Source organism: Alligator sinensis, unplaced genomic scaffold, assembly GCF_000455745.1.
Source record: "Alligator sinensis unplaced genomic scaffold, ASM45574v1 scaffold454_1, whole genome shotgun sequence".
Classification (NCBI taxonomy): Eukaryota; Metazoa; Chordata; order Crocodylia; family Alligatoridae; genus Alligator; species Alligator sinensis.
The window spans coordinates 1,280,756-1,308,430 of record NW_005842095.1 but is presented as its reverse complement, the minus strand read 5'-3'; the positions used below and the strand labels follow the sequence as shown (position 1 = coordinate 1,308,430).

At 42.5% G+C, this 27,675-nt stretch overlaps 1 protein-coding gene across 1 annotated transcript in view; it reads right to left on the bottom strand.

Moving 5' to 3' along the window:
* The window catches only part of FSTL5 (follistatin like 5), a 469,924-nt gene that overhangs the window by 113,898 nt on the left and 328,351 nt on the right, over positions 1-27,675 (bottom strand). The gene's annotated exons all lie outside the window — the stretch shown is intronic.

Below are 27,675 nucleotides of genomic sequence, written 5' to 3'. Positions count from 1 at the left end.
GGAAAGATTAAAAACAAGGTGATCATAATTACCTTAACAGCACTACAATAATCGTGTTCTTCATCTTGGCAACAAACCTGTGCTGCAAATATCAAGTGTCTACTTTGCAAAGCAAAATATTCTAAAGGTAATGATGCTCTGGATATTGGTTGGTATTAATGAAGACAGAATTTGATTTTAATACAGTCATAGTTTTGTATTTTCCTTTTGCACATCACATTTATTAAAATAAATCTGTAAAACTCATTAAACATTTATGCTAATAATATTTTTAATTTCACCTAGATTGTCTCGATTGATTTATTTAACAACAGTAACAAATAGGGGATGTTACTTTTGTATCTCTCTTCAAATGAAGTGGAGGGGGAGAGGAGGAAGGAGGTGGGAAGCAAGCCCTGTCCAGTTTAACTGTAATACTGTATTGCAAAATTCAGCTTCTATTTATACTTATAAACTTTAATACACACATGCACACACAAACACACACACTTTTTAATGAACTTTGGACTCACTTAAATTCTACCTTCAAAAACATATTTAATCAGAAAACAGGTTCCACAGCATTAAGGTACAGAGTTAGAACATAGGTTCAGTCTCAACAACATTGACAGACTGCATGTAGAGAGAGGTCGTTAACCATGTTAGTCTGAAGTCAGGCAAAAGACAGGATAGATTTGCACCTTACAGACTAAATAAATCATCAGAACTATTTATCTATCCATCTATCTATTTGTCTATCCATCTATTGCTTTGTGCATGTCCTGTCTAAGCATCTGACCTTGGGCTCACTGAAATTAAATGCTAAGTGTAAGGCATTATTTCTACTAATAAGATAGAATTTCAAATTTAGAAGAAGTTAACTGCCATGGTAGTTATTAGGCAGACTCACAATAAAATAGCTACTCATACATATTCAGTTTTTCTTTGCATTATTTTTCATTTTCTATGGTGGTAACTTTAATACAATATTCATTTCCCAATGCATCTTCTTCATATGCCCTAAGGATTTTCAGTTACTGTGTTCAAAGTCCTGCTAGGTTACTTTTGTTCTACAACATTATCTGCCATTATTTTCTCTGATCATATAATTTCTTATTTCTTTTTATTTATGTTTACACTGTGCACACTTTTAGTAAAACAATAGGTTCTACCTGGTGTGTTTTATTTATATATATCTATATCTATTTGTCTATATAGACACTCACACACACACACACAGATAGATAAATAGAGAGATAGAGATATAAAAAGCACACACAGATATACATACTAGGCCTGTGCAAAGTGGCAAGTATTTGCTTCGGATTCAGCCGATTCGGAGGGACAGTGATTCGATTCAGTGATTCAAATCACTGTCCTGATTCGATTTACCCATTTTGGATAAGGCGTTTTGGCACTGATTGGGAGATTCAGCCATAGAATAAACAGGCAGGAATCCTCACCACGCTAGACACAGCTGCCTCCAGCTGGTAAGTCTGTTGTGGTGGGCAGAGGTGGGGGGGAAGGGCCATGGGAGGGGGCAGATCAGTGACTGCACAATGAGAGAGGGATTGGGGCTGAGGCTGCAGGCCGCCCATCTGGGGTGGGGGAACAGGGGACCCGAGGAGAGGTTCTCCCACCACTGTGGGTCACCGATCCAGGAGGGCATGGGCCCCCAAACCTGTGTAGGGTGGGCTGGGCAGGGCAGTGCTCTGGGAGGCTAGCCCCAGCTGCCTGCCCCTGGGCTGTGCTCTGCGGGGCAGGTGGGGCCAGGGCTGTGCTCTGAGCGGCTAGCCTGAGCCACAGCCTGGAGAACAGCCCTGGCTCTGCCTGCCCCACAGAGCACAGTGGAGCAGGGGCTATGGGGCGCTGCAGCCAGCCTAAAATTCTCCATAGCCCCTGCCGCCAGTCCCTCCCCAATCAGGGTGCATGCACCCATTGCCATGCCCTGCTGCTGCTCGCCCAGCTGGGGTGAAGCCATGGCTTGTCCGGAAGGTGCGGGGAAGCTGGGTGAATGAAAGGAGGGCACAGCCTCTGCTCCCAACACCTTCTGCCACCCGGAGTGCAGCCTGGCCCAGTCCACCCTGCACAGATCCAGGAGCACATGCCCACTCTCATGCCATCCTGGACTGGTGGTGCACAGTGGTGGGAACCCTTCTCCCTGAGTCCCACACCCCCCCCTGTGCCTCAGCTGGACAACTTGTCCCAGCTCCAATCCCTCCCTTGCTGTGGGGCCATTGATCTGCCCCCCCGTGCCCCTTCCCTCCCCACTCCACCCACCACAACAGACTTACCAGTTGGAGGCAGCTGTTTCCAGAGTGGTGAGGACTCCTGCCTGTTTAGTCTATGGCCAAATCTCCGAATCAGTGCCAAATCTTTTCTGAATCAATGTGAAGGCTTCCGATTCAATTTGGACCTTTTAATTGGTCTCCCAATTTGATTTGGATTTGGAGATCCAACTGCTGAATTGGGCTGAATCTCCACCAGATTGAATCAGCTGATGAAGCTTTGTACAGTCCTAATACTGTACATAGATATGGGAAATAGCAATAAAGTTAATTTGAACAAAAAAGTTCTTTCTCAAAAATGTCTAGCAGCTGGTATCTGATAGTGCACATTGGATATTTTGTGGAACCTTTTGAACATATGTCTATTAAAGATTTGCCCAACTTTACAGGAAAATGGACATGGGAGGTCATTTCCATCCTACATTTCTTTATTAAAAATGCTGACATCAACTTTTCTCCAAAATATGGTCAAGTTAAGAGGACAAAATTAGTGTGCACCATGCAAAGTACTTAAACTACAAATATATTTTATGCAACCGCAAAGAGAAATCAGAGTATGCTGATACCAGAACGGAAGCATATCCTTGTACAGCAATTGATCAAAGACATAATTACCCAGTACAAGCAGCTAATCCGAGTCAGACAATTATGTAATGATTATCCAAGAAGCCCTAGAATATATCATAATGAAGAGCTAGGTATTATTAATCATTGAGGGGCACAATAAAAGAGCCTAAATACACAGTTCAAATGCTTCATAATGAGTTCATCTAGAATTGCATCTAGGAAAATTGTCTGTTTATTTACAAAACCCTTAGTGAATTAGGATATGCATTTTCCCTGACTTATGCTGGTGCTTTCTCAGTATTTGAGGCAGAGCTGCTCCAAATTGATAAACCATTTCTTCCAGAATTAGAAAACCTCTACTACGCTTGGAACTCTTCCCCAATTTACTAACCCGAAATGTAAAACTCTTCATTTGTGAAACAGAATGGGAAGGGAAATCTGAAATATGGGTATTTAAGCTCCTAATGGCAATTTCAATGGGTAATGAAGAAAAGAGGATTAACACTTGGAGATAAAAATGTATCATCTAGCCCAGGTGTGGGCAAAATATGGCCCACGGGCCAGATCCAGCCTGTGAAGCCATTGTATCTGGCCTGTGGGGCCCCTAAATTTTTTTTGAAAATTAAAATGTATCTGTCCTTGGTTCATGTAAAAAAATGACAGAAACCGGAGGCAGTAGGACCCAGGGGAAACCTCGGTGGGCTCCTGCAACAGCAGGGCCTGCCTGGCCCTGCCCCACCAGCCAGAAACCCCAGCAGGGGCTTCTGGCCTGGGACCACGTGGCTGCCCTGGCATGGGAAACTCAGGTAAGGGTGGGGGAGGGCAAGGAAAGAGCTGGTGGGGAGCACGGGGAAAAGCGGCCCCTCCCATGGCCAGCGCTCCCTGATGCAGCCACTCACAGCCCACGCTGAGCTGTCTTGAGCAGGCACAGGCAGCCCCATGTGGGCTACGAGCAGCTGCAGCATGGAGCATCAGGCACAGGGCAGGGGAGGCGCTGCTTCCCGCCCCCACTCAGCATCAGCTTGTAACCCAGCCCCATTCCGGCTCCGGGCTTGCCTGTCAGGGCTGCACCGTGGCAGCAGCACCTGCAGCCCCCTCCCCGCTTGCCATGCTGGGCAGCATTTGCTGCTGTTGCCCACCTGGTGCTTGCACTATAGTAGGCTGCAGTGAGGCTGCCACCGCTGCCTCTGTGCAGCCCAGAACGTGAGCTCCAGGCAGGCAGCAGCAGCAAACACACCCTGGCCTGGCAAGTGGGGGAGCCACAGCTGTTCCCACTGTGGCACAGCCCTGACAGGTGAGCCTGGAGCTGGCACAGGGCCCAGTCTGGCAGCAGGGTCAGGTTATAAGCTGGTGCTGAATGCGGGGAGTGGGGGGAAAGCAGCCCCTCCCTCACCCCGTGCCTGATGCCCTGCACTGCAGCCACTTGCAGCTGACATGGGGCTGCCTGTGCCTGCTCAGGACAGCCTCATTCAGGCTGTGAGCAGCTACAGCAGAGAGCGCCAGCCATGGGGTGGGGGAGGGGCCGCTTTTCCCCATGCTCCACACCAGCTCCTTCCTGCAGGTGAGCAGAGGGTCGGATCTGTGCGGTACCCCTGCACACCTGTACCACATGGCTGGGCGGACACTGGAAGTGAGCGGGTGAGGGAGCACAGGGCCTACACCAGTGTCCCAGGGCCAGCACCAGAAGGGCCCAAAGCAGGGTGGCAGTGGTACAGGGTCCCGGCCATCAGGGGCTCTATGGAGTTGGGCCAGCTCCCCCCTCTCCCTGCTGGTTGCAGCCCAGCCTGGCACCACAGAACCCTGCCAGCCTACCAGTGCTGGCCCTGGGACATTAGTCCCAAGACACTGAGGCACTGGCCCCAAGATGGTGACCAGGGGGTGGGGCACCTGTCAAGGGGCAGGGCTACCCATTTGGCCCTCAATAGCTTGCCAAAACTGGGTAAGCAGCCCCCCACCTGAAATAATTGCCTGCCCCAATCTAGCCTGTTAAGACTTTATTGCTAGTGATGAGGCATGAGAAGGAGCAAACTCACGCTCGACTCTCAGAGCCCAGGGGACCTTGTAGGACAGTAGGTAAGAAAAAAAAATCTATAATTTTTTTAAACAGTACATGTTCAATATGAAATAAAATGCATTCTCAGAATTTTAGACTCACACTTCGGAGTAGAACCAGCTTTAATGGTTCCCACTATTTTATGGTGTTAATGGTCTGCTGCTTTCTTTAATTGCCTAGGTATTTTTCCATGCTGTGTACTTTATTTTAGTTGTTCTGTTTACTTTTTAAAAAATCTGGATATTATTGCTTTTTGCTAAAACATAGGTCCGTCCAACTGTTTTCCTTCCATCACTTGTTGTTGCTCCTGTGAACTAAAGAATGCTTCAGGGATTTACTGCAGTGCTACTGTTTTTGTATTAGGTTTTGATCAAAGAATAGAGAATTATTTCTCAGAGATTTAGTACACATTTATTGGATTTGCCCAATTCCTGTTACCAAATGGTGGGGACCTTTTTGAATAAAAGAAAGAAAATAACCAAAATTATGTTAAAATATGCAATATACCTTTTACAAAACCTTACAAGTTGAACCTTGTCCTGGTTATACCTGCAATCAATAGTGGTTAGTAATAGCCTGGAATACAATACACATCTCACTGGACTAGAGTCACTAACTTTAAGATGCATTTGATTATATGGAGAGAGGCTACTGGACCCTTATTCCTACATAGCAGTAATAATGTGACACTGCCATACAAATCAGTTAAAGCCCCCTTTGCTTTTAAAGCAAGGACACCTAACATGAGAAATTCTTTCTTCTTTAGTTAGCATCTCCCTTAGTTAAGTAGCAGAACTAGGGTGGGGTGACTGGGGCAGCTGCCTCAAGTGTTGACTTGAGTGGTGGAGGGAGCTGGGGGACAGCTGCTGCTTCAGTACATAAGTATTGTTAGACCGCAACTACATACGGTGCCCAACAACTAGGGAGACGATGATCCAATTGCTCAGAGATCAAACACCAGCACACATTGCTAGCAACAGCTTTATTCAAAATGGAGACAGGTTTGGTCCAGCTACAACAAACTGGGAAGCTGCTCCGAACATTAGTTCTTTTCACATTTATACACCTTGGTTCATACTCATTAACATTTACTCCACCTTTGTTCCTCCTTTATTCCACCCATATTCCCTCCTAGCTCAAGTGCCACTTTTGTTTATTGTTTGTTTCATTAGCATGGAATCGCCTATGCATTTCACTCATTTGCATGCCTTTTTGCTATGAGTGCATGCCTAAGACTTTGACCTCTGCTTTCTTCAGTCACTTGCTGTTTCTTGCTTTCTTCTTCATCTCCAAGGTCTTACTTCTGCTTTATCTCCTGATGGTAGCTGGTGGGCTGTATCCTGTTCTCCTTATACAATGAGCTATACATCTTATAACACTACAACACTGTTAGGAAAATGCTTGCCTAAGCATTTTCCAATGTTACTTTTAATATATCATTCTGCCTTGTGGTTAGCAGCTTTGCCAGGCCACAGGCTATAGCCTTTAATTCAGCTGCAGATTCAATGTTCCCTAAGATCCAAATACAGTCACCCTAACAATTATGTTGGCAGCAAAATGGCAGCTGGAAGTTGTCACTGCACCCATTTGTCACAACTGCCTGGGACACCCTGCTCTCTTTTTACAATTCTTCCTTAACCCTTTAAATTTGTGGCTACTATAACTTCTGTAGAGCTGGTATGATTTCTACTCCAGATGGTATTCACCCTAGGGTCTTAAAGGAGCTCAGATCAGAAATTGTTGAACTCCTAACTGTAGTATACAACCTATCACTAAAAACAACCTTGGTATCAGAGGACTGGATTGCCAATATGACTGGGCTGCCAATGTGGCTGCCATATTTTTAAAAGGCTCTAGAGTCAATGCAGGGAACTACAGACCAGTGAACCTAACTTCTGTTCCTGGAAAACTGGTAGAAATGGTAATAGTTTAAAAAAAAAATGTTCAGAACATGGACGAACATGGTTTGCTGGAGAGGGATCAACATGGCTTTGTCAAAGACATCATGACCCACAATGCTACTAGTATTCTTTGAGGTTGTCAATAAGAAGGTGAATCTGGGTGATCCAGGTGACAAAGTATATTTGGATTTCCAAAGAAGACTTTGAAAAGGTTTCCTTATAAGGGGCTCTTAGCTAAATTTGACAGTCATGGGATTACAGGGAATGTCCACTCATGGATTAGAAATCATCTTAAAGATAGAAAGCAAAGAGTGAGTGTAAATGGTCTGTTTTCAGGATGGAAAGAAGTAAACAGCAGGGTTCCCCGGGGATCTATGTTGGGACCAATGCTGTTTAACATCTTTATAAATGATCTGGAAAAATGGAGTGTAGCGAGGTAGCCAGATTTGCTGATGACACAACATTATGCAAAGTGGGGGAAAAAAAGAGACTGGGAGGAACTACAGAAGGATCTACCATGATTAAGAAAATGGACAATTAAACGGCAGATATTCAGATGATTTTGGCACCTGGGCCAAACTTATACCTCCCCAAATTATACCTACACTATAGTGGACTCTACATTAGGTGTTACCACACAGGGAAGAGAACTGAGAGTTATTGTGGGCAGTTTGCTATAATATCAGCTCAGTGCTCAGAAGCCATCAAAGAGGCAAACAAAATGCTAGGAGCTTGGGGAATAAACAGGAGGAACTGGTCCTTCTGATAAACAGAAATGACTATGATCTCATAGGGATAACAGAGACCCGGTGGGACTCCTCCTATGACTGGACCATGGGTATAGATGGCTATACCCTGTACAGGAGATATCATGCTGAAAAAAGGGGTGGGGGTGTACCTCTCTTTGTCAAGGAAAGCTATACATCAGTACAAGCTGAGCTTGGCACCCATGGAGGATGACTGGAGACCCTCTGGGTTAGAATACAAGGGGAACATGGTGAAGGTGATACAATGGTAGGAGTCTACTACAGACCTCCAAATTAGAAACAAGAGTTGGACCATGAATTCACCAGGGAACTAGGTGAGGCTGCATGCTCTTAGTGCATGGTTGTCATGAGCAACTTCAACTACCCAGACATCTCATGGGAAGAGCACTCAGCCAAATCCAATCAGTCACAAAGCTTCCTCACATGTGTGAATGAGCTCTACCTTTCTGAAGAAGTTTATGGGCTGAGAAGAGGTAAGGCGCTGCTGGACCTGGTACTGGCCAAAGGGGATGATCTAGTCAGTGATCTAAGAATTGAAGGGAAGCTGGGAGTCAGTGACCTTGAGCTGATCACTTTTACTATCCATTGCAAAGCTGGCAAGTCAGTCAGCAATGCAGAAGTCCTATACTTTATGAAAGCTGACCTTAAGCTCAGGAAGCTTGTTGTCAAGGTCCTGAGAGGCCATGACTTGCAAGGGAAGGGAGTTAATGATGAATGGTTGATCCTTAAAGGAGTGATCCTAGAAGCACAAGGGATGTCCATTCCAACCCATAGGAAAGGTAGTAAAAGGGCACAGCAGCCCCCTTGACTCATCTAAAAAGAGAGGCTTATAAAGGATGGATGACAGGAAACACCACTAAGGAGGAGTATTCTGCACTGGCCCACACCTGTAGGGAGCAAACCAGGAAAGCCAAGGCTGTAACCAAACTCCAACTAGCTACACAAATCAAGGACAATAACAAGTCCTTCTTCAGATATGTGGGAAGTCAGAAGTGGAACAAGGGTAACAATGGACCCCAGCTAAACCAAATGGAACAGCTGACTACCAACACCCAGGAAAAAGCCAACCTGCTTACTAATTACTTAGTGTTGGTTTTTCACCAGCCCAAAGGGACTGCCCTAACTAATATGATGCAGGATGGCCAGGGTGAGGGTGAATAAATGCCCATCATTAGTGTGACTGTGAAGGAACACCTTGAGAGGCTGAACACCCACAAATCAGCTGGTCCAGAAAGACTGCACCCAACAGTGCTTAAGGCACTGGCAGACATCATAGTGTGGCCACTGGCAAGGATATTCGAGAAGTTGTGGCACTTGTGTGAAGTACCTGAAGATTGGAAGAAGGCCAATGTGGTGCCTATTTTCAAGAAAGGGAGAAAAGAAGATCTGGGGAACTACAGGCCAATCCATTTTACCTCAATCCCTGGAAAGATCTTGAAAAAAATACTTTAAAAACCATTCTCAATAAGCTAGCTGAAATCAACACTCTGAGGGACAGCCAGCACGGCTTTGTTGCGGTTGATTTAATCAGAACTACTTAACAGAAAGTCTTTGTAAACAAGCATCAGAGTTTGATATTTATTTGCTCTCTCTCTTACTTAGGTGTGTATGTGCAGTAATAACCCAGTTAACCACTTCCATCCCCATATTATCAAGATGTGTCAGTTTCCATAAACTGAAAAAAAATATACCTTCAAAGAAACAAGGTAGAGAGGTAGAAAAGTTGAAAATAGGATACTTTGTGCTACTGCATAAAGACTATCAATAACATAATCGTATGTCTTTCTATGTGTTTCTACATTTCCTCCAAATACATTTGCATGGCAAATATGAAAAACACATTTTAAAAATAAATGTAAATGTTTTAAGATTGTACAACTACAAAATAGATGTTTGAATGTGTTACAGTCTTGAGTTGAATGTCCCCTTTGTTAAGGGGACCAGCACTCACTCTACTGGATTGTTTAAGGGTATGTCAGTACTGCTTCTCTGGGCAAGCCTGAAAGTACTCTCAAAAAGTACTCTCCAGGTCTGCCCATTCACATAGGTTCCTAACCTACATACAGGACCCTGCACCTAACACAGGAGGTATGCAGTCCCACTAAGGGAAATGCCTTATTTGACTTGGTGCTGACCACAGGGGAGGACTTGGTGGGGGATCTGCAGATACAAGGTAACCTAGGAGATAGTGACCACCTGCTGATAGGATTTTTAATCTGGCAAAAGCTGGGAAAGATAACTACAAGGGCTGAAGTGCTAGACTTCCAGAAGGCCAACTTCAATGAGCTCAGGATATTAGTTAGATTGGGACCGAGGGATAACAACATCAGTGATTTGGGAGTCCAAGAAGGGTGGGAGTTCCTCAAGGGACTGATCCTGCAGGCACACAAAGGTACCATCCGAGTACACAAAGGGAGGCAAAAGAGCCAAGAAACCTTATTGGCTGAGCAGGGAAATCCAGGAGAGCCTACAGGGGAAAAAAGGGGCTTACAGGCTGTGGAAGCAGGGGGCAGCCACCAAGGAGGAGTATACTTGCTTGGCTCGCGCTTGCAGGGAAACAGTGAGGAAGGCCGAAGCTGAAACAGAACTCAGGCTGGCAACAAAGATTAAGGGTAATAAAAAGTCCTTCTTTAAGTACATTGGGAGCAAGAAGAAGCTTCAGGGTAACATAGGGGTTGGACATATTTAAGTCAGCAGGCCCCGATTAACTTTACCCAAAGGTACTAAAGGAATCAGTCAGTGCCATAGCAAAACCACTGGCGGAACTGTTTGAGCACTCATGGCACTCAGGTCAGGTCCCAGAAGACTAGAAAAGGGCCAATGTGGTCCTTATTTTCAGGAAGGGGAGGAAGGAGGACCTGGGGAATTATAGGCCAGTTAGCCTCACCTCTATTCTTGGCAAGACCTTAGAAAAAATCATAAAGGATCACATTTGTGGGGGCCAGAAGGTAATACAATTTTAAGGGGAAACCAGCATGGGTTTATAGCAGGCAGAACCTGCCCAACTAACCTTGTCTCCTTTTATGACCAGGTCACAAAGTGCTTAGGTGCAGGAGTAGAGGTAGATTTTATTTACTTGGATTTTAAAAAGGCTTTCAACACGGTGTTGCATCCAATTCTTTCAAGTAAACTAAGTAACGGTGATGCCGATTTTTTCCACAGTCAGGTGGGTGGAAAACTGGCTAATGGGATGCGCCCAGAGAGTGGTGGTGGATGGGTCAGTTTCTACCTAGAAAGATGTGGGCAGTGGTGTCCCCCAAGGCTCTGTCCTTGGACCAATACTGTTCAATATCTTCATCAATGAGGGTGTTGAAAGCACTCTGTCCAAATTCACAGATGACACCAAACTATGGAGTATCGTAAACACACTAGAGGGGTAGGGTGCAAATTCAGGTGGATTTGGACAGATTGAGGAAGAGAGTAGATCAGAATAGGATGCAATTTGACAAAGATAAGAGCAAAGTGCTGCACCTGGGGAGAAAAAAAAAATCACCCATACACCTATAGACTGGGAAGTACCATTCTAAGTAGCACAGCATTGGAAAGGGATCTCGGAGTCATAGTCGACGTAAAAATGAACATGAGTTGCCAATGTGACGAGGTAATAACTAAGGCTAACTGAACTCTTTCCTGCATTAGCAGGTGCATCATAAGCATCTCTTGGGAGGTTATACCTCCCTTCTATGCAGCACTGGTGAGGCTGTCATTTTGTCAGATTGCTGTTAAACCATCACCATGATACTGCTTTCTTAAAATGTATTTTTTGGTTTCTATAAATTCCTGTTTCCATTGCAACTTTTGATCCTTTCTTTTAGCTGGAAATTAACACTTTCCTTTAAAAACAAAACAAAATGAACAACACCAAAAAGGAAATACCACATGCATTTTTCTAGTGTGTACAAACCTTCTTATGCAAAGTTATCTGCACTGCAGAAGTCTAGAATTCTGGAACAGATGGACCTAGAGGTGGCTGAGAATTTTCTAAAAACAAACAAGCAAACCAAAAAAAGAAAAAAAAAAGTATTTTGGTCTTAAAAGTCTCATTCATCAGAAAAGGATCTCAGTTTCCAAGTGAAGTTTTCAGAGATCCACTGGTTTTTGTCTGTTCATAGATGACTCATTTCTTTTTCTGGAACAGTCACACTTTATATTGTGTGGGCCGGGAGCGATCCGGGCCCTTTTTCGCGCCGCGCGGGCTGTGGCCAGCAGCCCGGGCACGCTGGGTCGGAGAAAGCAGGTGACACGCTAGAATTAGGCACGGACTCGTAATGGTTGATTCAAGATTGTTTACTTACACAGTAGATGGTCGCGGTGTAGGCTGGACAGTTTCCCAGGCAAAGCTCTGCTTAAATCCTCGTTTAGGACTCAGACAGTATTCGGATCACTCCCACGGAGTTGTCGAGGCTCTGTGGATCCTTTTTGCGTGCAGGGAAGAGGGATACGTCGAGGATTGCGCTCGGTGACAGGGAGAGGCTAGAGGCTGATCAGACCCCTGTTGCCTTCTTTGAATACACTGGGTCCAATAGGCTCCGCAGCGATTAGAGATCTTCACGAGACGTGAAGTCTCCTCCTCCTGATGTTCATGGAGTCCTCCCTTGTGGGGTTCTCCTCGGAGTTCTCCAACTTGGGCGGAAACCACCCAAGCCTTTTATACTGCTAGCAAGCCAATTGCTAGCCTCCACGTGTGAATAATTTAACGCAAGCCAACAATGGGGCTCGAATTAGAATACAAATGGCGGGAACTCCTTGCAATGTGCATTTCTATGCTGCAAAGAAGAAATGCACACTGCAAAGAAAGCTTCAAATGGCGGGAAAATAATTCAGTGGTGCCAAAGCACACACAAAAACAAAATCACACCTTTGGGTTGTGACATATATAACTAATTAAAAATTACTGTGCCAAGGAGAAAAACGCTTCTTTAGCTTAGTACTTACCTGGAATGTGGGAGACTGATTCAAGGCCTTTGTCAAAATAAATCAGAACAGGAATCTGAATTTGCATCTACTGTACCTCAAATGACTGCCCTAATGGTAGGACTACTGATTATTGTGGAGTGGGTTGTTCTATCTTGTGCTTCTCTAAAAAGAAAATAAATAAAACTTACCTTTGCCCTGATGCAGAATAAGAACATCATTTGATATTTTGAAAATGTTTGCATGACTTAATAACTGATTAACAATCTCCTGTATAGCTCTTAATATGCCCCAGATATACAGCACTTCAAAGAAGAGGTCCTAGCAGACAGCATTTTGGAGGGTTGTCTTTACCCATTATTTTGGATAGAGTTCTTTGTTCCTCTCTTTTCCCTTCTTAATATGAGTGATTTAGGCTTGAAAGAACCCTTCTCCTGGCCCTAGCGAGAGACCACACAGCAGTAGGTCAGGCCCAAAGTGCTTCAAAAAGAAGCTCCTAGGCATTTGATTTCATGTGCAGCCCTCAAGCCGGTACTTTCATGGCCTGTGCTATGTAAGAATATTAATCAAACAAAATGTCCTATTATGGATTTTAAATCTATGACTCTAGTAGTATTAGACCCTTTAAATCATTAGCCTAGGATGTTCATCTGATTCTTTAAACTCCATATTTCAGCTCAAATATGACAAAAAGTAAATGTACCAAAAAAATGAAAGAAAGAAAGCTCATGGGCCACAGCTTTAAAAACACACACATTATTTTAAAGGATATATTTTTAGATGGCAGAGTTCACACTAAATTGAATTGTCTTATTAAACACAAAACTTGAATCAATATCTCTTTGATAATATCATATGAAAACTGTATTTCTTACTAAAGTCCCAGTGATGGTGGATCAATGTATAACTAATAAAAGTAATACTGAAATTATAATGGTTGGTACCTATTGTTTTATAGAAAATAAAGTAAAAGGCTGTAACATTAGAGTACTACGTTGCTAGTGTATCAGATTATTTTACCCCCTTTTCATAGTAAAATTATCATCCTAATAATGGAAATGAGAGAGTGGGAATACCTGAATCAATAAGGAAATGATTTGGCCCTTAACAATATTCAGTTCAGACTGATGTCTTATGGGAGAACTGCATCAATCATTGCTACAAAGTTGGTATTTCACAAGCCACGGCCATTTGCTTGCAACTTAAGCAAATATACTACATATAACAAAACCTTTTTTCGTACTTTCATTCGCGCTGTCTACATCTGATCCTAGTTAATGCCTGCAAGTACTACTATACATTGATAATATGATTTCTTTGCATATTATTTTAATAGCTGTTGGCTATGTTTTTACAAGGACATTGAGAGAAGAGATAACCTTTGAAGAGTTAACTGGCAGAATTTTAAAATAATCCTTGATGTATGCTTGGCTTGTCAGATAAATGCTGCTCACACTTTTCATGTTAATGTCAGTTTCACAATTTATACTTCCTTAGTAATCAGTCTCTCTGTTCATGTTGGCAACTACATGATCTACTACTGCATGTCAGAAAGGAATTTAATTTCTCTATAAAAAATAGTAAGTACACATGGCACTAATCCAAGATTTAACCTTCTCCTACCAGCAAGAGAAACAAACCCACAAGTTTTCTAAATATTCAATAGCCTACCTTTCCATGACAATAGGCAAAAATCAGAAATCTACAATAGGTCTACAGTAGGCAGAGCTGCTGACAGAAAACATCATGCACCATATTGTTTTTCAAAGAGTATTTGCAAGTGCTGGGCACCTACATCAACTAAAATCAATGGAATCTGAGAGTGGCTGGCAAGTCTGATGATGACAGTCAGATCTTTTGGTAAAGCAAATGCATGAAATTGTATTGAAATTGATGAAAATGATTTATTTACATCAGTACACTTTGATCCTAGTGTCTGCCTACCTCTTGAAGCTGCTGAATGTACAGTAAGGGCCGCAGTTGTACACAAAAGATGAACAAAGGGAAAAAGGATCATTTGGCTGAGATTGAAGAACTGATTATTATACCCCCACTCCACACCCCCTCAGAAAGATGGTAAATTCAATAGTTCTTGTGCTTTGTTATCAATCAAAGGAAGAAGGGAACAGAATATTCAGGCCTACAAATTAAGCGAGAAAGCAACTCTACTGCTTGTTAACACTAGTTACTGAAATGCCATTAAAGCCCATCCCTTGCAAACCAGGAATGAAAACAGGGATTTGTCTTACATCCAGTCAAGCAAAGAGAATCTGGATAGCACAAATTTAAGGACACTTGCAAGTTATGCCTTTTGAATTCCAATTCAGAATGACACTATCTAATCATAGATATCTAAGAATGAAAAAGTTCCCCAACAGAGTAAAACATGATACTCATTCTGGTGGTAACCAAATATCCTATGCTGCTACTGCTGTTTTACATATAGATAGTTGACAGAGGAAAGTGAGACCTGTTGAGTACAATATCCTGATTTGTTCCCTCTGAGTTTGGTAATGACAGGAAGAACATGACCTGCTTACTGCATGTTACCGAGTTTTGGCAACCTGTCGAGGGCCACATAGGTAGCCCCACCCCTTGACAGGTGCCCAGCCCCCTAGCCACCACCTTGGAACTGGAAGTCCCTCCCCTTAACCCCCAACCTTTGCCACCAGAAGCCCCTCCCTTGCCCCCAGAAATACTCCTTTCAGCAAGGGGTTTTGCCATCTCAGAACTAGAAAAACACCAAGTTATATGTTAAAAAATCAAACATCTACAACATTCATTAATTTGATTAAAAAAAAAAATTGAACTGTCCTGATTTACTCCCGCAGTTTGTGTAGTGTACATAGAACTGATCGCACAATAGTTTAAAATGAAGGCATACTCTTGTATACTTTGAGGGTGTGGGGGACATGCGTATAGGTTTGTGGGGGCTGTGGGGGTGTGGATATGTGGGGTAGATAGGTATGTGGGTGTGGGGGGAGGAAGCATGTGAATGTGTGTGGATATGTGGGGTGTGGGTGGGTCTGGGTTTCTGGGGGGTTGAGTGGCTGGGGTGTGACAGGTGTGGGGGTTTGCATATATGGCAGTGTGAGGAGAGGTGGGTGCATGCGTATGGTAGGGTGTGCTTGTGGGACTCATCCTATGAACACACACACGCTACCCCTCTTCCTCCCCCATTGCGTGCACGCTCACACACACACACACACACACACACACACACACACACTGTGTACTTTGCTCACTACACACTTGCTCTGTGTGCTTTGCTCACTATACACACACTCACACACTGTGTGCTTTGCTCACTACACATTCTCTCTCTCTCATTCCCTCATTGCTCTCTCTGTCTGTCTCCCACTCCCTCATTGCATGGACAAACACACACAATCCCCTTCTCCTGGCCCGGGGTACCAGCGTGCCCCTGCTCCCATGGTCCAGCAATGCAGGTGGGGGCCACGTGGTGCTGGAGCAGACTCATGCAAGGAAAGCTTGGGCAGGCAGATACTTCTGGGTGGGGGGGCCAGGGCTGGCCTTTCTCCTGACTCCTGCTGGCTTCCTCTGGGTCTTACTGCCCCCATCTCCTGTCAGCTTTGAAAGGGAGCCTGGAGCAAATAAATATTAATCTTCTAAACTTTGTAGGTGCTCCGTGGGCTGGACAGAATGGCTTAGCAAGCCAGGGCTGTATTTTACCTACCCCTGTCTTTAAACTAATATCATCCTAGAGATCTTTTCCTCCTCCCCTTGACATTATGGGGTAAGGGGAGAGGGGAATACAGCAAACTTAAGGGAAAACTCCTTCCCCCCCGATTAACTCTGTTTTGTTGATTCAGGAGATTTCAATAAGATTTTTACACACTTTTGGATGTTCATCAGAACCAAAGCACTGAAAATGTATATAAAAGTTAGCCATTTCCAAATTTCCCTCAAAAGAAGTTATGCTTTGACAATTAGAAATTATCTACCAGTTAAAGGGAAAGAATTGTGATATATCAGAAGAATACTAAAACACGTGGAATCCAATCCAAACAATTTACAAGAATAGCTTTCTCCCACTGTCATTCCAGATCTTCTAATTAATGTCTCAGTTGAAAAAAGAAATCCAATTAATTAATTAATAGTAAACCTATTGATTCCAGCCCTATAAACAGAATGATTTGGTATAGACTACATTTGATTTGAGGAACACTGGGAAATGAAAACTCTTGTTTGAAATAATTTGCCTACCCCAAGCTTTTATAGCAATAAGCAGCACTAATGCTTTATCTCCAAAGAACAATATATTGTAAAATAACTGGTGTATGAGTCATCAGGATTAATAACAGATTTCAAGGTAGTTCATTATCAAGTAAGGTACAGAAAAAAATCCTAAGTGACAAACTGATGTATAAAAATATTTGAGATATTTGGTTTCAACAAAGATTCTATATGATGGATGAAGAAAGAATGCAGACTCTCAAACACACAGAGAAATTAGTTATATATCCTTTCCTTATCTCCCCAAGTTCCTTGCCCAAGGAGAAAGCAAAATGTTAAAATGTCTCACGTTTGATTTTGCTGCTTCTTTTTGCAATGGATTATTCCAACTTGACAGATTGAACTCATTGTATCCTTTTTGTTAAATAAGATCTTTCCAAAAACATTTTAACTCCAGCCAATTTTAACTAAGTACTTAACATTAGCTGGAGTACAACAAGCAAATGATGAATTATGGTCATTAAAAACTGGAAGTTAAGAGAAACTAAGCATTTATGTTTAACGTCCGTCTTAATTACGTGAAAACTTCACATGTGCACATTGCCTTCTCTCATAACATCTTTGCCAGCTATAACTTGTATCACGAGAAAGCTGTACTGGACCAGATCTATTCCTTGATGGAAACATAAAATTGCCAACAACTTCAAAACTTCTACTATTCCTATTGAAACCAAGTGTTTAAGAAAATTCCATGTTTTTCCTACCTTAATGGATTACGGAGATTGGACTTTAGAGGTGACTTTTTATTTGACTTTGATTTTGTTATGAACAGGCAAGGTGTAGCCTATTAAAAGCAGTGAGTAGGAAAAAAAAAGCCCCCCCCAAAAAAAGAAAGAAAAGAAAAATGAACTGTGTTGGAAAAAGCTGTCCTCATGACAAGGTTTTGGCAGCTACATAATACTGACAGCAATTATTTGTTGGAATGGAAGCAACGTTTTTATATGCATGTGGCATCTCATCTTTAAAACCACAATGGTCAGATCAAACCACAAATATCCCATTATGCTTTACCTTGCCCAACTGCCTAAAAAGCTGATGGGTGAGAGGGGATGAAGAAACCCTCTGGGCTTATTGCAAGGCCCAACACATTTGGAAGATATTTGGACTACACTGGAGGAAACGTGAATTCCAAAGGCACATACAATGTCATGTGGCAAATATGTATCAAAGGAACTCTAGCTCTAACCTTTTTGTTAATTTTAATTTTTGCAGTATCCTGGAAGATGGGAAGCAGAAGAGGGGAGGAATGTCAAGCAATCTTTAACAGTGGCTGATCCCACACAAATACATGGCTATAGCTGTGAACAGGACACAAGCTCTTTCTATTCCATGCAAAAGACAACCGATCATTACTGATCACTGAAAACAGGTGCTAGGTATTGCCAACAATTTACTCAAGCTCTTACCTGTGTTCTGCACCAGTTTCAAATTTCAAATTTATTTACAGATAAAGCTATCAAGGATTTCTCTGTACTACCCTCAGATCTCAGCTGCTCAAGAGCTAGGCAAAAGGGAAATGCTGAGGGTATGAGCAAGTTCAAAACCACAAACTTCAGGTGCCTCATTCAGGGTTATAGGAAGTTGTCTCCATCCACCTGAGGACCAGATCCTGACTCCTTTCCTCAAAACAGGCACTTATTTCCTATTCAAAACACTGAATAGGGCTTACTATTCTCTTTTAAAACACAGTGAGAAGAAGGGATGATTTTCCCTGTGTCTATAGAATAAATAACACAGTGATCAAAGTACTCATCCAAGTTGTTGGAGAAGTGCATTTAGATCTTTTTTCTTCCCCTTGCCCCCAAAATTGCCTTAATTCTCAGGCTACAGGCTATTTGAATGAGTCGAATGAGGCACACTTAACCCAACCTGTTGAAAAGCTTACAGAAAAAAACCCCAAACACAACCGCAGTGCCTAATGGAGTTTGGGTACTTCTGGGGGTTAGTCAGCAGCTGAGGAAGGGTTTTCAGGGTCACTAGTTTAGACTTTTGATTTTTCCTCAAAAGCACAAATACCTAAATATTTCTCCTCCCCCTTTTTCTAGCTCTTAGATCTACACATACAATATCCAATTGCCATATATTGCAGTATTTTATCCCTGATAGGTTCTGCATACTGTGGTTGATAAAGAAACTTTGTTACTTTCCTGTGAAAGTGCTTGCTACGTAGGTTGTCCCACCTCCACGCGATGGAAATGTTTGTGGAAATTCTGCATTTCCTGGGGAAAACTAGGTATTTATTAGAGGGTTTGTTTTTGCATATTATTTGTATTATAGAAGAATCTAGATATAAAAGATAGAATTAGGGTGGCCAAAATAAATAAAAACCAAAACAAAAAAATCCACATTTTTTTAGGTAATAAGACATTACCAAGGATATTCCAATTATTTAGACTCAGGGCCAGGCTACATTGAACCTTTAAATATATGCAAGAGTAATCAAACTGAACTCAAGCACATCCTTGTGTGCCTTTTCTGAATTGAGACCTAAGAAATCAAATACTGTAACTTTGCTATTGTGTTATTTCTGCTTAATCACCTCATTCTTTTTATTGCAAACACTACTCAGGTAGAAAGTATGGCAGGATGGCACATTAGAGACTGTTTCAGAGACGCACAAACTTGTGTAGGCAACAATCTGCGTTGTCAAATGTATAAAAAGCTCATCCTGCTCTAAACCAGTCCGTGTTAGATGCTCCTCTACACTACACGTGCAGGTAAAAGGTGCAATGGGATCTAATGCGTGATCCCATCATGCCTTATTGCCAGTGCAGAGAGAGCCTGATCCCAGACTCTCCCTGCACCGGCAAGAAGCAGGTTCACATAGCTGGGAGCCCCCTCAGTTGAGAGGCTCCCAGTCATGGGGGCACCCCATAGACCCCTGGGGCGGGGGGACTGTGGCAGCCACAGTCTCTCAGCCTTGATGGTGCATGTAATCCCCTCAAGTGGTGCATGAAATCCCTTCAGGAAAACACTAGGCCTGGGAGACTGCAGTAGCCATGATCCCCATGCCCAGGAGTTGCGCACACCCTTGGGCCAGCCATGTCCACCAGCTGTTGGGACCCAGCCCACCCTGTGTCCACAGCTGTCTCTCTCAGTTGTGGGACTCCCAGCCCCTACTGGGCACGGTACACCCCTGTGGCTGGCAGCTCTGCCAGCCACAGGGGAGAACCTACTACATGTACAACTCAATGGCAGCCAGCTATAAAGTTAATGCAGAATTTCAAGTTCTAATTTTATAGCTTGTTGGAGCGTTTTATGGTGTGATAGCTACGTTGCACATGCGGCTGGTCTTCAGGCAACTGTGCAATTAACCAGTTAATTAAATGATACCCATAACATGTAGAGGAGGCCTAATGTGCTACCCTGCCCTACCTTCTACCTGACTTTAAACTAACACAGCTAAACAGTTCTCTGGTCATAGAAAACACTACTACTTAGTAATTCCTCACAATCAGATTCTGAGATTCCTATCACTCCTTTCAAATCAATTCTGCTTTTCAATGTGCTTTATTAAATTGCCAATAGCATGTAATACAAGGTAACCTCTCATACACTATTTTTATTCCTTTGACAAAATATTGCTAGAAGTTTGATTAGTATTCTTTTAAAATCTTGTAAAAATTGACTTATTTCTTGCTTAGCTGGATGATTGTCTTTCAAGTTTCTGTCTTCCACATCATCCAAAACTTCATAAATCAATATCTTATCTTTGAACTAAGAAACTACACACATAAACAATACTTGTCTTTTTTTCCTCAAATTTTCATGCTGGGCAATATAAAGGAACTATTGTTTAGAAAGCAAAGGTGTTAAGATCAGTATACCTGACATAGTTTACTGAAATACCTTGAAAGTGCTTCTTCCCTAGCATAGTTCAGTCTTTGCCTGCAAGGCTGAAATGCAGAGAAGATGCCTTTTCTATTGCTGATTCCATTCGCTATTGACTACATCCAGTTATATATTACTCTAACTGTACTTTACCATCAACAATTGCTGAGACACTATGTTATATGTTCCAAAAGCAAGGCTATTAACAAGTGAAATTACTTGCATAGAGGAAGGGAATCCTTTTTCCTTAATACAAATTAAAGTGTTAAATGCTTAAACTACAGTGTTTTGCATTCATAGATTCATAGATTGCAAGGCCAGAAGAGTCCTGAAAAGGTCATTGGGTCCAGCCCTCTGCACCAAGCAGGAAAGATAACTGGGGGTCAGGTGACCCTAGCAAAGTGACCGTCTAGTCTCTTCTAATGATGAGCCCAAATCCGTCTTCCAGGAGTTTGTGGCTATTACTCCTGGTTTTCCCCTTGCGTGCCCTGGTAAACAGTTGCTCACTGAGCCTTTGATGTACTCCCCTAGTGTAGTAGTAACCTGCTACCAGGTCCCATCAGCCTTCTTTTTCTCAGACTGAAGAGTCCCAGATCCCTTAGCCTTTCCTTGTATGACTTGAAACAATACTTTTAAGTATTTTTTTTTCATTTTTACTTTTTATTTTAAAAGTAGATTTTAATTTGAATTTACATTTTATTTAAATGGCACTGAATTCAAATAATTCAGGTGAAAGCTTTAATATTTACTTACAGCTGAAGATTAAGAGTGAACTCTGCAAAACTTTCAACATTTGTAGAACTATTTAAGAAAATTAAAATTGGGCATATTGCCATTTTATAACATCTATTATTAGTTTGTAAATTTACCATGATGTCCAATTAGACACACACACACACACACACACATATATATATATATATATATATATATCAATCAATCAATCAATCATCATGGGAACATCTTAAGCTCCCACTGAGAATTAGGCCTTGTTGTGATAGGCACTGCATATAGGAAAAACACCAGTCCTTGCTCCAAGGGATCAATACCAGAAAAATCAAAGAGCCAAGATAATTTAGAGTGAAGAAAATCCAGATGGTCATGGAGCTGTTTTCTTAGATACCAGAAGCAACAGGTGCTAAGGTTTTAAGAGAGCTTTTTTAGTGTGAGAGAAATGGACAAAGTTGAGAACTTTCAACCCATTTAATAACAAAAAGACATATTTGCAGGATTACTGGAACATATGAGACTAAAAAAATGTGCATATAAGAAATTGAGCATGTCAGTAAGGATAAAATAAGGAAAGCAGGGAAGGGCCAGGCATCACAGCATCAAAAAATAGGAGAATGATTTTTCCCCAGTGCTGCCATTCATTTTCCAGGCCAGCATGCCACACCATACATGAGAATAAAAACTATGGAATTAAATATTTTAAAGAAATGATGTATACAAAAGGACAGCAAGTTGAATGTGGTGACTTATTACATATTAAACTTAAATCCTTTATGACTTGGATACAGGGTCTTCCAGAGCCAATAGAGATAACTGAAGAGATTGACCACTAAAACCATGTCTGTGCCTGAAATCAACTCCAGATCCAATTTTGACATCTGATCTTCCCTTCAAGAAAATTCTATTGCATGGGGGTGAGGTATTGCATCAATTTCAGAATTTTCCCACAGCAATTTAAATCTCTTCCTCTTAAAAAAGTTAGGTCTGGTCATTTCAGTTGGCCTTGTCCTCAGTGAAGTGCAAATTATGCACCCCTGGGGCTTCACCTAGCATGTGAAACTGCTGTTCTTGCAAAGCGATGTTCAATATCCTGAGCCTGCCTGAGATTAGCTACCACAATCTGAGTTTCATTAGCAACAAATGAAGACCTCTTCCTCCAGTCTCTCCAAAAGCCAGAATACCATGAGTAAAGGGTATTAATAATGATACTTTTTACTAAAGCTGTGCCAATAACTGATTTTTTCAGTTTATAGGTGAGTCCAAATGTGTTTGTGTGTATAATTTATTATATTTCACTTGATACAAGCAAAAAAATAAAATTATATTTTAACCAGTCAAACAATCAAACAAAAATTGTTTCAAAGGGAGCAGAATACATTACCAAACCTCAATTAAAAAAAAAAATCAACATACAATACAGTCATCTGGTTTGTAACCAATCTTAATTCGGACCTTCCTGCAAAGAAAAAAATACTCAGTGCAATACCAGAAAAGGTGGTCTTAATCATGCACTGACTATTAAAATCTGTGTCAGTTACCCAGTGTAAGGACAGAAAGGGATTCATGACATGTTTCCTTTTGGGTCTTTCTACATCTCTGGACCATGTGTATATAAGGAAGCCACATCTTGACATACCCTGTGTCCTCTTGGGACAGATTTCTCTCATTGCTCTGGCTCCATGTAAACTGTGAGTGGAATATACTCCAGTTACCTTCTGTTATAGGTAGATGCCTCACAACTATTATAATAGATATTTAGTTATCTTCTTCACTATTGGGTAGGGATTACATAGTCTGTCATATTCTTTCTGGTGATAACAGTGAGCATTGCTTGAAAGAGGCATCTCACTTAACTACTTATAGACCCTCTCCCAGGTAAACAATAGCCAACATTTTACCTAAAGCTCATCAGCCTGCCTGTTTGATCAAGCAATTTTCCAGGGGTGGGCAGTTATTTTGGCTGCAGGGCCACTTCAATGCATTTTGGTGAGCTGTCAATGATTAGACATGCAAAATCTTCCAGAAGATATCATTTTAGCAAATTATAGATAGAAAATGAACCATTTATTAAAAATCAAACATCTATTATAACATATTTTAATTTTATCTCAAAAAATAATTTTGTCCTGATTTATGTTTTGTTGGTGAGGATGTGGGAGGGTGTGAAGTGTTTGTGCTGGGGTGTGTCAGGGGGGGACTGGGTGTGCATGTATGTGTGGGGGCTGCCTGTGTTCTATGTCCTGGGAGATGCCTGAGAATTAGGTGTATAGGGGGCAGAGGGCGCATGCAGCTGAATTTCCCCTAGCGGTGTGGTACAGGTGTGATCTGCCTCCTCCCCATCCAACCCACAGCTTCCCCTGTAGCCCTCCAAGCCACACCTGAGGGAAACCCATGCCACACTTCTGCCTGCCCTGGCCGCCAACAGTGAACACAGCTTATTAGTGGGGCTGCGGCCACCTGGGTACTGATTGGCTCCCCCTTGCCTTTAGTGGCTCCTTGGCCTCCTCCTCCTGTCCCTGCTGTGCTGCTCTGGGCAACAGGTAGTGAAGGAAAGCCATGGGAATGCATGCTGAGAGGCAGATAAGCAACCATTTACAGGCAGCCGAGTGGGTAGAAGGCAGCTAGGAGTTGGAGCCATCTCATGCCCTCATGGCACGTATCAAAGCTGCTGTCACTTCTCCCCACTACATGCTGCCCAGAGCAATGCATTAAGGGCAGGAGGAGGAGCTGAGCAGTACCTAGGTGACTACAACCACTCTTGGAGCAAGCAGCCCCAGCAGGTAACTGTGCTTACTAACTAGTACTGGCAGGTGTGGGCATAAGCACAGGGCAGGGCTTGGCCCCAGGCAGAAAACCATGGGCCAGATACAATCAGTTGGTGGGCACCTGCCTGTGAGCTGGATTCACTCAGTTGGTGGGCCACCTCTGGCCTGTGAGCCACATTTTGCCCACCCTTACTTTACTTCTACCTACCCATTTCCCAGCCTGCAGTGGAGTGAGCACCATATTTCTCTGAACCTTTGAGGTTGTGAGCATTATATTTTACTTGGTTCTCTGCCAGATTATGCACCACATTGTGGTGAGAGAAAAGAACTACAAAGGCCAATTTCTTCTGTAAAGACAAAGAACACTTAAAAGTTGGTTCTGCAGCCACATGTAATATAGAAAGGTCTGGCTGTCTCATGGAACAAAGAAAAGGAAATAGAGCTGTCATGTCCAAGTCATTTACTCAAACCCAGCTCAGGTAGGTAATCATGAACAGCTGTCATCATTAGTATTCAGGCATCAAAACAAAAACAAAAAAATGTCTACCATGTTTCTAGGGGATGGGAAAACAAGATGAGAACAGCCATGGAGAATGCAACACCAGTCAGGTCTTGAGATTACCTCCTACCCCACCTCCTTCCTCCCTGGACAGAATGGAGGTAAGGGAAAGTTTGTCTGATATTGGTCTGTGGATCAAGACCTTGATGACCAACAATTCACACAACAGATTAAAAAAATTAAAATGCACCTTATAAATTCTGGGGTGTAAGTTGTAGCCGTGGTGGTCTAAGGACATAAGCAGACAAGGTTCTTTGGGTCAATATGACATCTTTTATTAGACCAACTTAAAACTTTTTTTTTCCCCCCCAACTTTTAAGTTGGTCTAATAAAAGGTATCAGATTCACCCAAGGAACCTTGTCTGCCCTATAAATTCAGGTGCATTTAAAAAAGGAAAAATTGCATTATACCAATGGATTAAAAAAGCCTATGACAGCATACACAACTGAAAAGTTATTAGAAGAATTAAAAATATTATTGGGGGCAAATGTCATGATTTAATTTAGGTTTAAGGAAAACTTTTGTATATTCCAGCCCAGCCCAGCCTTAGATTAGAGGCATGAAAAAAATGATATGAAACTAACAAAGGGAGAGAGTCATTTTAGCATATAAAATGCATTGGCTATGGAGGCCAAGGCTATTTATTTATGAGTGAAAACAGTTCCGGATGCATGGTGGTGAAAATGAGTGCTACAGTATTTAGATAGCTTTTAGCTTAGCATAAATGTGACAAGTCAGTAGGAATACGCAGGAAGGTGATAAAATTTACATATGGCACAGAACTTGGGATGAGGGAAAAGAAATCAGTCAGTAGTAAAGTAGATCATCAATAACATTTAGAAGTAAATGGATATATGGTAGTAGGAGCATGGGTAGATAGATCAGTGAGCAGTTTAATTTAGAGAAATGTTAACTGCCATCACTTGAAAAGTGTGCCAGACATACCATCTTGTGCTGTAATCCTGTCAGAGCTCACAAATTAAGCAGAGTTGATCTGGATAAGCAATTTGCTGCATGTCACTCCTGCATGGAGTGGTGCTGGTGATTTTATAGGTGGGTGGCAATGTTCTTTTTGAGTCAGTACTGAATCAATGCCCTGGCACTTTGATGAAACACTTGTGGTCTTGGCCTCTTGCAGTCATTAAGGATTGCAGGGTATTTTCTGGAACATTATATGTGTTGGTCCTGGCTAAATTCCAAGTAGGGTAATTACATTCCACCTATCTAAATTTTCTCTCCTGGGATTCTGTATTATTTTAGCATTCCTTGCCTTAACCATTTGGTAGTATTACTGTATATGTTAAACAGCTTCCTAGAGGTGCAATCGTGTTTGTGGTTTGTAATGTAATACACTAAAGCAATAGTTCTAAAGTAAGGCTTATGAACCTGAACAGGCACACAAAGCTACTTCCTCCTTAAGAAACATCTATGTCTCTTTCTTTAGCACAAACACTTCTTTAGCACAAACACTTTCTGCTACTTGTAAGGTAAATACAGGATACACAACTTTCTAGAGATTATTTTTAAACAAATAATAAATTAAGGGGAAAAAATCGTTAGAAGTCTCTTGACATCCTATGCAGCTGATTCATGCAATTCTTATTAAATATGTGGATGACAACAAAATGGTAGTGCAGTAATGAAGCACACTATATACCTGGAAAACTTAAGAAAATACGGAAGTATGAGTGGTTCTGTACTCACAAATCATTCAGCTAGGACAGGAAATGTGCAGCACATAGACAGCATAGGGAAAGCTGTAACTATTATGGGACAGGGAGGCCCGGGTGAGGGATATTCCTTGCCCTCCATCAATGCTGACCTCGTGAAGGAACACCTTGAGAGGCTGGATACCTTCAAGTCAGCCGGCCCTGACAATCTACACCCCAGGGTACTCTAGGAGCTGGCTAGCATCATAGCCCAGCCCCTGGCATGGAACTTTGAGAACTCCTGGCAATCTGGTGAAGTGCCCGAACATTGGAAGAAGGTCAATGCGGTGCCTATCTTCAAGAAAGGGAGGAAAGTGGATCTGGCAAACTACAAGCCCATCAGCCTGACCTCTATCCCAGGGAAGGTCTTAGAAAAGATTATCAAAGAGGCCATTCTTAATGGACTGGTGAATGGCAACATTCTGAGGGATAGCCAGCATGGGTCTGTTGCGGGTGGGCTTGCTTGATCAATCTTATCTCCTTTTATGACCAGGTGAACTATCACCTGGACAAGGGAGAGGAGATTGATGTCATATAACTTGACTTTAAAAAAGCCTTCAGTCTGATATCCCATGATCACCTCTTGGCAAAACTGGCCAACTGCGGCCTCAGGTCCACCAAGACCCGCTGGCTGGGGAATTGGCTCTGTGGTCAGACCCAGAGGGTGGTGGCTGATGGAAGTCAATCGTCATGATGCCCTGTGACCAGTTGGGTCCCTCAAAGCTCTGTCCTTGGGCCTATACTATTCAACATCTTCATTAATGATGTGGACATTGGAGTCAGAACCGGACTAGCTAATTTTGCCGATGATACCAAAACTTTGGGGTAAAGCATCCAAACCTGAGGACAGGCAGGTGATCCAGGCTGACCTTGACAGGCTCAAGAAATGGGTGGACAAGAACCTGATGGTATTTAACTGTGAAAAATGCAAGATTCTCCACCTTGGGAAGAAAAACCTGCAGCATCCTTCTAGGCTTGAAAGTGCTACCTGGCTAGCACTATGGATGAAAGGGACTTGAGGGTCATGATTGACCACAAGATGAACATGAGCCTTCAATGTGATGCTGTGGCTAGTAAAGCAAGCAAAATGCTGGCTTTCATCCATAGATGCTTCTCAAGCAAATACCAGGACGTCATTCTCCCATTGTACTTGGCCTTGGTGAGGCTGCAGCTGGAGTACTGTGTCCAGTTTTGGGCTCCACAATTCAAAAAAGATGAGGAGAAGCTTGAGAGAGTCCAGGGAAGAGCTACAGGCATGATCAGAAAACAGACCTTACGATGAGAGGCTGAGAGCTATGGGACTCTTCAGCCTGGGAAAGCAGAGGCTCAGCGGCAATCTGGTGGCTGCCTTT